The sequence below is a fragment of the Ambystoma mexicanum genome, chromosome 2p (assembly GCF_040938575.1).
Source record: "Ambystoma mexicanum isolate Mex_15411 chromosome 2p, UKY_AmexF1_1, whole genome shotgun sequence".
NCBI lineage: Eukaryota > Metazoa > Chordata > Amphibia > Caudata > Ambystomatidae > Ambystoma > Ambystoma mexicanum.
Window position 1 is genome coordinate 942,724,390 of NC_090923.1, and position 12,580 is coordinate 942,736,969.

At 51.6% G+C, this 12,580-nt stretch overlaps 1 protein-coding gene across 4 annotated transcripts in view; it reads right to left on the reverse strand.

Moving 5' to 3' along the window:
- Positions 1-12,580, reverse strand: part of EML2 (EMAP like 2) — a 511,359-nt gene that overhangs the window by 65,712 nt on the left and 433,067 nt on the right. The window lies entirely within an intron of this gene.

Here is a 12,580-nt window from a genome sequence, read left to right on the forward strand (position 1 = left end):
CCCGATCTGCGATGATCACCACACTCAAACTTTCCTGAGCCAATGCTCAGGATGCGGAGTCACCAGTGAATCCCAGACACCCACTTATATACCAAGCCAGGTCTGGTCATGGCTTCCATGTGCTCTCATCCTGGAGTCTTGGTAAGGGAAGGAACATTCTGTTGTGGAGGCTCACTGGACTTCTAAAATCAGGCAGCCATTTTGATAGGGACCTGCCGGATACAAGCCTAGGTTTCCTGATCGCAAATGTGCTGCAGCAGTGTGAAACCTGCTCGGGGAATACGAATACACGCTACCTTTGTGGCACTGGCCATGCACAGACGCACACAGGTACATCGCTGTGGAGCCCATGGATGGAGACTTAGTAGGAAACGGAGGTTGCTGAACCATGAGGGAAAAGCAATAATGCCAGGGAAGTCATTGGAGCAGGCTAAGACGTTGCACTAACATGCGGGCCCCACAAATGGACGAAATCCTCTGGGATGGCCCTACTGTTCCAGACAGTTGTATATTCCGATTCTCAAGTCGTTTGGAAGGTCTGGTGATTAGATTGTTTAGAATGTAATGAAATGTCAGCAGATATTAATACTTTGTTCATATATTCTGAAGAGTCCGTTTTGGCTTGAAAGGTTCCGACTCTGTGTGCGTTATGGAGCAAAAATAGGTCCCATTTGTGAAAACTGGTTTCAGTTATTTTGGCAAGAATTGCAAACGGTGTTTAATATATTTCAAATAAATCCAAGCAAGGTGGCGCTGTGGAGCAGCCCAAGATGGCTGCTTAGCCTTCGAGCTCCGTGTGGGCCTGGCGGACATCTGCTTCCATCTGCGAACAACGGGGAATAATCAACCCACATTTCGGCCGAGCCGCTGCCCTACATCACTGTGCTGCTGCCTGCGAAGTCCCGACTTCTCTTGGTGTCGGGAGGCCTCCGGACGAGCCCCCTACTGTGGCGGCCCGCGGCCTCGCGACATCGGCATCCGCCGGTTTCCTGCCTCCTCCTCTGGGTGCCTGCTGAATTCTGCGACGCGGTACGGGGCGCTGCCCCTGGGTGCGCCGCCCGCCTGCCTGTGGTCCCCGCTGGGCTGGCGGAGGCCCGGTCGGGGCTTTGAGCTGCGGGGCGAGCTGCGGCTGCCCCCCTGCATGGATTAAGTTGTCGGCGGCCTGCCGGGGCTGCCTTCCGCGGATCGCCGCCGAGCCGGGGGCGTTCGGCACCCGAGACCCTGAGGATCCCGCTCGCCTTTCCTGGTGCCCGCTGGACTGCCTTGGGCCCGATCCAGGTCGCGCGGCTTGGTGACTGGCGGCGGTCGCCCCCCCCTGGTCCCGGCGCCGCGACTGCGACTCGCTGCTGGCCCCTGCCCGGCTGTGGCCCCAGCCGCCGACCTGTGGACCTGTGGACGCTGGCATATCGAGGTGAGGTGCAGGGGGGGGGTCCCACTCTGGGCTACGGCGATACCCGCGCTGCTGGCCCGCTGTCTGCCTGAGGCCCTTGGGCCTACTACGCCCCCCGGAGTGCGTGCTGCGTGGACATACGCCAGGCCCGTGCCCCTGGTGCCCATACCTTCTCCTCAGCTGCGCAGCATCACAAACCCCGGGTCCCTGCTTTGATTCCGTGCAGTGACTGTGGGGTGGCTGCTGCTCTCACCTGCACTGGGTGTCCCCCCTGCTGACACTTCCACCACTGCCTGGGATATACTGACACCTCTACCTGGCCATATTACCCTTTGGACTACGCTCTCTCCCTCAACGACCGGGTCCTTGCTCAGCGCCACTCCCACGCTTGAATCCACGATGCCTAACAAGACCAAGGGGTCTTCCAGGGGGGGAGCTATGGATAGATTCGCCAGGGCTGTCCCGAGGGGAGAGGAGGATCATGCATCACCCATGCAGGAGGAGCGGGAAGCGGACCACCATCCCATGACCTCTCCCCCAGACCTGACTACACTCATGGAGTCGATGGCCAAAAACTTTGCTTCCTTTCACGAGAAGCTGGACGACATCAACGCCAATGTCGCTTCATTAAAAACACGGGTGGATCAGGCGGGGACCAGAATCACGGATGCAGAGAATCGGATATCAGCAAATGAGGACGAAATACATGTGCTGCAGGATACTGTTGCCTCCCTGTCTCGTGACATGCGTAGTGTGAGAGCGAAGTGCGATGACCTCGAATCCCGTTCTCGCAGAAATAATCTACGAATTATCGGGGTCCCTGAAAATGCCCTTAAGGGGCGCATGGAAGATGCAGTGGAAACCTTGCTCAAAGATCTACTGGGTGACCCGGCCCTGTCACCATACTTCACTGTCGAGCGAGCTCACCGTGCCTTATCTCCAAGGCCCAAACCGGGCGATATCCCTAGGCCCATAATAGCCAGGATCCTCAATTATCGGGACAGAGACCTTATCCTTCGTCTGTCGCGGGAGAAGGGTGACCTGCGCCTTGACTCACATACTATAAGGATCTTTCCGGACTTCTCAATAGCGGTGCAGCAGGAGAGGCGCCAGTTCATTGGAGTCAAGAAGCTACTTAGAGAGCGGAATGTTCCCTACGCCATTCTTTTCCCAGCACGTCTTAAGATTACCTATAATGGCAAACTGTACTTCTTCACTGTTCCGGAGGAGGCAGTGAAATTCATTGAGGCACATCTGCCGCTCCCCAACCCGGCGGGAGCCCCTGCCGAGGCCGAGTGATCCAGAGAGACACTACCCGGAACCCATTTATTGATCCAGTGAATCCGAGACTCGGGACGTGTTTATGGCAACAGCGTACTGTACCCTCAATGATCCAAGCTCCTCTGGCGTTTGATGGGGCTGAGACTAGACCTCACTGGGGTCAACGGCACCTTTCCTGCCCTCCGGGGCGCTGTGCCGGCCATGTTCCCTAGTTACTTATTGGTCTTGTCTCGCCCGCAGCATTCGGCTAGATATGGAGACCTATCTGGAGATCCGCCCGCAGCAGAACCTACATCAGGCAGCACATGCTGCCCTACATATTATTCTAAGAGCCGCCCACACGGCAACAGCACACCTACTTGCGATTGCAATGTTTATGTTTTGTTGGTTGTCATTGCTTATTTGCCCCTGTTGGGCTTTGAATGGGGCGTATACCGGTTGGATTACGCCCTCCGACCTCTGCTTCTTGGGGAGAGTTGGGATTACTGATGGCACTGGCACGGGGGGGTGGGGGACTTACACTGCAAGTTGGGGGTGGGCAGTGAGGGAGGGGGGCGGCACTGTTGGGGTTTTGAGAAATGTTATCGGAAAAGGCAGAGGCGGACCGGCAGGCCGCATCACATCGGGTCTTCTACACCCGAGAAGGCTCAATCTCACATTTGGACTGCGGCGACGGTGGTGGGAGGGCTACCCCCTACGCGGACTCTTCTCACTTAGGACGTGGTCCCGGCTGCGACTGTGGGATGTACCCTAGGCATTTGAAATGTCCACAATAGTGATGTCCTGGAATGTCCGGGGTTTAAGCAACTACACTAAAACGCGCAGGATCATGGCCTATGCCAACAGGCACGGCTGTAAGATTCTGCTTTTGCAGGAAACACACTGTAAAGGCCGACTGGCCAGGAGCATGGCACCCTCTTGGGGCCCCCACAGATATTCTACCGCCTACTCGACCCGCGCCAGAGGGGTATTAACGATGATCCATAGGTCACTCAAGTTCGTGCTCCATAAGAGCTACATTGACCCGGAGGGGAGATATGTTATCCTACATTGCGCAATAGCCAACAGGGAATATCTACTAGTTAACACATATGGCCCCAATGTGGACTCCCCCGACTTTATTGACCAGGTGGCCTCCATATTGCTGGGATACATCGGGGTCCAGATCATCTGGGGGGGGGACATGAACTTCATATTAGACACCACACTGGACCGAACAGGCTTGGCCCCTAGGCTCCTTTCCAATGCAGCTCGCAGGCTCCTTGCGCGCAGCACAACCCTCGACATCCAAGACCCATGGCGGGTAATGCACCCGCAGCTGCGTGAGTATACTCACTATTCCTCGGTCCATGATAGCTCTTCTAGAATTGACATGTTCCTCCTGTCCAGTACCTTGCTGGGGAGGGTGGTAGAAACTCCACGATTAATACATGGCGCTTCAAGTCCTTGGCTTTACAGGACATAGTCTTTAGGGCTGACATTCTATCCGATATCCAATCTTATTTCGAGCTCAATACACCCCAGGCTACCTCTCTGGGGGTCCGGTGGGAGGCTTTCAAAGTCTTCATCAGAGGAATGTCCATTGCCAGGGAGGCGGGAGCCCTCAAAGCCATTAGGGCTGCCCTTGCTCGCTCTGAAACCAAGCTGCGCGAACTTGAGAGTGCCTATCCTGCATCCGTTGACCCTGCCATTCTGTCCCGGATCGGCGAGGAACTCCAATTCTTTAACGAACAGGCTACGAGGGAAGTTCACTACTTTAGTCGCCCGCAGGCTGCTCGTAAATATGGGGAGGGAGACAGGCCCGGCAGGACGCTGGCGACGTTGGCCAGGGGTGAGTGGGGCCAAGCCCAGATACCTTGTATCAAGGACCCCCGGGGGTCGGAACTGTGGTCTGACCAGCGTATTTTGGAGGTCTTCACGGACTTCTATTCAGAATTATACACCCAGCCCCCCGAGCATAGCGAGGTCCAAATGCGCAACCTCCTCGAGCAGATCCCCACGACTATTATTTCTCCCGCAACCAGAGACCAATTAGATTCCCCCATCCGTTTGGACGAAATAACTGAGGCTATATCTAAATTCCCTAAAGGGAAGGCACCTGGTCCGGACGGGCTGACAGCCGAGTTTTATCAGGAGCACGTGGCCATTCTGGCACCCAAACTACTGGAGGTTTGGAACGAGTCACTCCGGCTGGGTTCCCTTCCCCCGTCACTACGTGAGGCTGTCATCACTGTCCTGCTTAAACCTGGTAAACCTGCTAACGAATGCGGATCATATAGGCCCCTCTCCCTAATGAACCTGGACACCAAAATCTTTGCCAGGGTGATTGCTAGTCGCTTCCTCCCGGTCATGTCGTACATGGTCCATGACGATCAGTCAGGGTTCGTCCCTGGGAGATCAACATCCCATAACATAAGAAGACTGTTTAATGTAATGGCACGCATTGACCAGGGAGTGAGTGCGGTTGCGGTCACACTGGATGCGCAGAAGGCGTTTGACATGGTGTCGTGGAAATATACTTGGTTGGTTTTGGAGAATATGGGCATAGGACCCAACATGATAGCATACATCCAGCTACTATACACTTCACCGGTGGCCAGAGTTCGAGTTAACTCCCAGACATCCGGTCTGTTCCCCCTCTTCAGAGGTACTCGACAGGGTTGCCCATTCTCCCCGATTCGGTTTGCCTTGGCCATAGAGCCGATGGCCGATTATGTCAGGGAAAGACATGCGCGCAAAGGGGTGCGGCTGAAAGACCCCCCTGAAATTATCTCGCTTTATGCGGATGATGTATTGCTCTTTGTAAGAGACCCAACGGCCCACCTAGACCCAATTCTGCGTGACATCACCCGCATCGGTACGTACTCTGGGTTTACTATAAATTATACTAAGTCTGAGATCTTCCCCCTCACCAGCTCCACGACACAGCCCACCACCGAATACCCGCTCCGCTGGTCCCCGGATGGAATCAAGTACTTGGGGGTTCAGGTGTCCCTCTCCAAGGACTCACTCCTGGCAGACAATTACCGGGCTGTTGCTGAGCAGGCCGAGACCAAGGTTGCACGCTGGCGTGCTCTTCCACTGTCATTGGCCGGAAGACTCTCGCTGGTGAAAATGATACTGCTCCCCAAGCTGCTTTATGTATTTAGTAACGTCCCCGTCTGGCCAGGAAGAAAGTACTTCCTGAACCTGCACAAACTGCTCGCTCAATTCCTATGGCACTCGGGTGCTGTGCGTAAAAAGTGGTCGGCTATGTCATTACCCTATGACAAAGGGGGATTTACAGCTCCGGACCTGTTGCGATATTGGACTGCCTCGCAGGCGCAGTACGCATCCCACTGGTATCCGGGGCCTCCACCCCGTCCCCACGTCAAACTAGAGGTCCTGGCGGCAGCGGGCACCGATGTAATGTCCCTGATTCTAGACCGGCGGTATGTGCCAGACTCGCCCATTGACCCGGTCCGGACTACGGTGCAGGCTTGGGGCCAGATATTTGAAACCTGCGACGAGCAACATCCCTATTACAAATGGCTCCCCGTCTGGAACTTCCCCGGGTTGGAACCCACACACGATACCACCCTGGCGCGACACTGGGAGGCCCTGGGCTACCGTGCCCTCACTGACTTCTATCCGGAGGGACAGTTCATAACACCGCAAACGTGGAGGCCGGGACACTCGGGCTCGGTTCTGGAGCTTCTGCAGTTCTACAGACTTCGTGCCGCCTTTCGAAATGCCTGGCCTGTCTTCCCCATTGAGCCCCAGGACTCTCCTGGAATTGCTTACATTGCTAACTCGGGTGGTGCTCACGGGGTAGTCTCTTCACTGTACAAGCTCCTCCTGTCCGCCGCTTCTCCCCCTCCATCCAGGGCTCGTACTGATTGGGCCTCCGAGCTAGACCTGGATCTCACAGATCAGCAGTGGGAGAAGATGTGTTCTCTCACTAGCAAGGTGTCCCTAAACTTCCGTTACCGCACCATACAATATAAATTACTCAACCGGTTAGATTACACTCCAGGTAGAATCTCGAGGTTTGCCCGCTCTGATCCTAGACTGTGCCCCCGCTGCGGTGCGGAGGGTGCCGACCACCTGCATATGTTCTGGCACTGCCCGGAGCTGGTGACATTTTGGAGTAAAATCATAGAGACACTGTCCGCAATCACTGATACTGTTGTTGATCCAGATCCAATGGGGGTTCTGTTTGGGGTGTGGCGGACTGGGGGGGCTGGAGACACTGTTAGGTTCCTAAATGTGAGCTGTGTCATAGCCAAGAAATGTGTTTTACAAAACTGGAAAAACCCTTCTCCCCCTACATTCCAAAAGTGGTTAAACTTGCTTACGTGGTCCCGAAACTGCGAGGAGGAGTTTCTGTGTATGCTCCCAGTACGTTCTCGACCTCGTAACATATGGTCGGCCTTCAACAGTTACTTGCTCAATTCAAATGACACTTCTTCAACGGATGAATCCTCCTAGTCCCTCAGTCGGAGACTCCGTGTTTCGGCCACCTGTGATATGCTCCTCCCTTTTTTTACTGTCGCCGCATCTTTGCTAATGTGTTCTGTATGTGTATGTACAAGCCACAACTTTATTCATATGCCTCTGATGTGTCTGTTTGTGTTTGCCTCTGCCAGCAAAAATAAAAGTTTAAAAAAAAAAAAAAAAAAAAATCCAAGCAATATTTAGTTCCTTATTTGGAGAACATTCTTCTGGAAAAGGAGTTGGTGTATATTCCAAATTACTATTTAGAATTATTCATGCGCTTGCACTCCTTAATTTATACCCCACCCCCAAATTATTGGGGAGTAATTAAAATCATACATGCCATTTCTGAAACGTAAATAGGATTCCGAGGTAAGGCTCCCACCAATATATTTATTTTGGGGTGGGGTCAAAAGAGGTGGCAGGTAGTAAGAGGAAGCCCTGTCCCTTACTTTTCAGAGTAAGGAAATTGGCACCTCTGTCCTTGCAAACCGTTTCCTGGCCAGGTCTCATCTTTGTCAGAACCGCCATGTAAAGAATGCACTTGGCCGTAACGAGAGTAACCCGGACCGGAACCAGGAAAATGGAATCATGACTGGAGTGATAATGGACTTCCCCAAAGGGGTGTGCCAGTCAACATGACCCGCCAACCAAGACGGATCCAAAGAGAATGGTGGGGAAAGCGTAAATGGATTGAGTGTGAAAGGAGACTGCAGGGGCGCAGGTGAGATACAGAAGTCCTCCCCAAACCCAGCTGGAAACAAACTCACCAGCACATGATGAGAAAGCGGGGGGGAAAATGAGCAGCCACCGCACACGGAGGTAGGGCAGGTGGGGCTAGTAAATGAAGGTGGGCGAGAAGACTTCTTACAGACATCCAGGGGAAGTCCCACCCTACAGGGGAATAGCTTAGCTGGAGATTGGCCAATGCGAGCATGTGACACGGAGGAACAATGGGAGGAGCTCCAAGACGTGTAAACTGTGGTATAAAAAGGCAGAAGAGAGATTAGTCAGTTCAGAGGCAGGAGTGCGAGACAGTGACACGTGGGAGGGAAAACAAGAACATCTGTGGAGTTAACCGTTTGAAAGGAAAGAGCGAACCATCCGGCCAAACCCGTCGGGTCGCTCAGGAAGCCCTGCAGAAGAGCTTTCGAAAAAGCCACAGCCTTTAGGTCCCCTAGAATTATACGGGATAGACACAGACAATAGGGGTCAACTGGCTGTAGTAACAGACTGGAAGCATTGAGGTGGAATAGGGAAGACTGGGCTAAGGGAGGTGGGAGCACACTTCGAGGTTAAGGTCAGAGACAGGGGGCCAACCCTGAGTGAGAACCCCAAATGATTTTGGATTAGAAAAATACCTGGTTCTTTTACTAATAAAAAATGCAAATAGTGCGTATTATGTCACATTGTGAAAATGTATGAATTTACAAAAGTCCTTTGCATTAAATGTTATGTTTGTTCCGGGTTATTAGAAGGTCCATTTTATATGCTATATAAATTAATGTACATTTTGTATTTCACCAATGTGGGACACGATTTCGCATTCACACATAGGGTTGTTAAAACAATACGAGTGTTCTCGACATGTTACCAAATGCAGTTGGTCAGACAATTTGCTTTTCCCTGGGAGATTTTACTTGAAAGCCGAGGAAAATCCATTTGAAATAAATATTCACTGCAGCAGCCTTCAACATTAATTCCAGGAGCTGCCACCAATAAGAAGGCCGGCGTAGGGATGGGGACTACAGGGTTCATTTGGGTTACCTGCACCGGGGAATCCTAGCAACACCAACAGACGCATGAAGAGTTACATCGCCCTGCAGGCCCAGATGTGGACTGGGAAAAAGAGGCCAGTGAACCATGAGGGGGAAATAAAAACTATGAAGGGACTCGCCGAGTCAAATATCAGGGCGTTTCTCCCAACAAGGATCAACTAGACCATCCCCTGGACTACTGAATACAGAGCCCCTACTGGTTCCTGAAAATGGAAACTCAAACTATTGTAAAGCAGGCGTTCCCAAGTCTAGGCCTCAAAAGCCAAATCCATTCCATGTTTTCACAACACACACTATACATTTGAGTCCTATACATCCAAATGCGAACCATTTACATAGTCTGTTATCTTGAAAACCTGATATGGGTTTGGCTCCACTTGAGGACCACTTCCCTTGACCTAGCTCTATTAAGGAAATTAAGCAGGTTTAGGCAACTGACAAGAAAGTGCTAGGATTTGTCACATGGGAAGAACACCAGAATACTTAAGCCACGGGTATTAAATGTAGTCATACTTGCTTTAGCTGTGCAATTAAACCAACACACGTTCTAAAGGAATATGAGTGTGCTATACACACACACACACACACACACACACACAAACAAACTAGCCTATTTGACCACATTCAATAACACCAGCTCCTCAGAGCGGAGACTGGATTTCATATAGTGTGTGTCAATCCACTCCCAAGTTTGCCCCCGGTCACATCCTGGGCTGGCACCATCTGCACTAAGGCTATAATCGGGGAAGGCAGTTATCAGGGGTCGCGTGACCAAACCTCTACAGGGCCCATTGTATCGCAACTAGAACGTAAACATGCAAGCTGAGCTCAAAAGGTGACAGGGTGGAGGAGTAATGGATGTATGTGCACGGGTCGAAACTAAGAGGACCTAGCAGCGTTAATTCAATGTTCAGGTTCCTACTGTACCAATCACAATCTCGGGATATTGCCCTCCAAAGAACTCAGTCGCAGGGAGTTTCAGGAGCTCCAGGATACCGCTTTCTTGGCTTTGGCACTCACATTCTGCCAAGACCTGGCTCTCCTGGAAGCTGGGGTTGTAGATGCAGGTTCTACAGGGGCAAGACCTTGTCAACACCCCGTATCCTGACGTATGCAAGGTAACACTTCTACTGGCATACGACCTTTCACCTCCAGCCCTTTGCCCTGGGGCGACTTGAACATTGACATGATTTTCACACCTGTTGCCGACCAAGAGTTTGCCCCTTGCCCAGCCAAGGGTCACTACTCATGCCCACTACAGGCGCTTCTTTTTTCTCAGCATTCCAATCAATGCCAGTCTCTGGTCACAGCAGAGTAGCACTCGCCAGTTTCCTCAATGTTCCACCTCTGGTGGATCTACAGGTGCCACCCAGATGTAAGCTGCAGTCGCTAGCCAGCTAGTAAAGTTACTCTTCTCCACACACTGTTATAATTCACATAGGCTCCCATCACTTCTATCTTGATCTGCTCTTAAGGTAGTTGCCGTTTGGTTTAGTGACTTGTTCTCACCCCCTAGTACTCCAAGCTGCCAACACACCAACTCGCTGAAAGGTCATCCCAAATCCCACACCACACTGGTCTGACTCTGCCTAATATTGTACTGTTGCTCAGGACTCAAAAAGCAATCAGTAAGGGTGGCAATTGTTTTGTGGCCCACCCATACATTAGGTTTTGGTATAATTGTTTGGTTTTATTTGTTCGAATGTTACATTTGACCGAATTTGGTCAGTAACATTCACGTTACCGCGTTTGAACATCTGATAAGTGATCGCAGGCGGGCTGTTTTTTGGTTTTTTTCAAACGGTTTGCCGCGATCAGTTCTCAGGTGATCAAACACCCCCAAACCACTAACATGGGTTCTTTCCACTGACTGGTGTCCATTAGGCCAGCCTCCCTCTCAGGCGGTTCCCCTTATGTTCCTGTATGGTGCACTCTCTGAGCAGTTAAGAGTCTCGAATAGCTCAATCGGCATTCTACACGTGGCTCAAAGGCTGACCTTGGGCTCATACAGATCCAACATGGCAGATGGACAAGCCCTCGGTTCTCCTTTCTCTACCAGTAAATTTGTTGAGAGCCTCCGAAACGAGTGGCAGTGTATTGCATTGCCTGGAAATTCGTGTTGGCGCATTGCAGCCCTGTGATGACCCAGTTTGTGGATCCCGGGCACCTTCTCACACAGTGCTCTAATAAAAGGATGCATCCGGTTTCTCATTAAGCACCGGTAATGGGCCCTCAAAACCAAGGGTCTTTCTGGTAGTGTGCCGATGGGGTTCTGGGCTCTCTGGAGAAGGCGTAGAGTGAGGGGAGGTGAGGAGAGTGCGCTGGATGGACTCTGGAAGTTCCGCCTTATACCACCACCAGCGGTCAAATCACAGAGCAGGTGGTACCCCCTGCCCGCCAAGGGCACCTATAAAGTGAAGGTCCCAGATGCCTAAAGGTTTACTTGCAGGTCTGGACAGCTGTTCCCATCTTCACGCGGTCAGGGGAAACATGAAAGACACTGAATCAATTTACACAGAAGGGGAGAATGGTACAAAAGGCTGAGCTGCGTAGTGGGCGTCAGCCTTTCAGCATTTTAGCAGGTATTCCCTCCAGTTGCGATTGATTAATGTAGAAATTATTAAACAGTATTCAAGAAGAGAGCCTATAAGGGGGAGAAAAAGGTGAACCTTACGAATAGCACAGGGATTAAAGCAGCAGGTCTGAGCTACTGTGAAAAGAGGAGAGAAGGAGTCTGAAATAACAGGGCGGTTCCTCGCAGGAACCGAGAAGGGGAGATGGGTAGGAAGGAGGAAGCGGGGCTGACTTTTGTCGGGTGAAGACAGAGTGGGCGTGCATTCAAGATTCAATAGCAGAGAGACAGTTTGAGAGAGTAATTATATTTAATTATTAGGGAATTAAATATAATACATTATTGCATTCCTCCCCATTCCCATAATATATCATTACTGCGTTTCCATTTAATTTTACGGGTGAACTGGGTCCTGTTCAGAGGTTGTGGGAAATGCAGTCTCAGATCACGCAGCGGCATTGTGGATTCTGCACAGGACCCAGCAGTGCAGTGGACTGTGCTCTAGGAGGGCAAATGTGGTCCCATTGGGGGGAAAGGCCCGAACGGGATACCCCTCGGCCTGCAACTTCTAGGTTTACACCCCAGTAAGAGCACCATGCTAAAAACGGCCTGTTACCCAGCCAACTTCCAATTCAATTATTCTCAATTTGACCCAATATTTCTAGAAATTGTACCTCTGAGGTCTTATATTTGCGTAAATGATGTTTTGTGTAAACTTTCGTGGCTCGATGCCGAAATAAAGTTTTGGTATGGTAATGATAAAAGAATGCGTTTGCAACCCGAGCACCTTAATGGCCTGCAGAGGCACCGACGCTGTGTGTGTCCGACTAGCTGTGACTTGGGAAACTGGCAGTGCTTGAAAGCCCGGCCTGAGCCGATTTGATAAAGAGAAAGCGTCCAGGACTTGTTTCTTGAGCCTTTAAACTAAAGGTACGCTCTGTAGAAATGTAAAAGAACTAGTGGTACGGCGTACCAATGATTTATACTACACTTCCATCTCTCAGCCAAGGGAGAACTATGGTTTGGAGAGATGTCGGCCTATGCCAGTGGGTTTAACCACAGCTTGAGGGGTGTGGAAGTGTA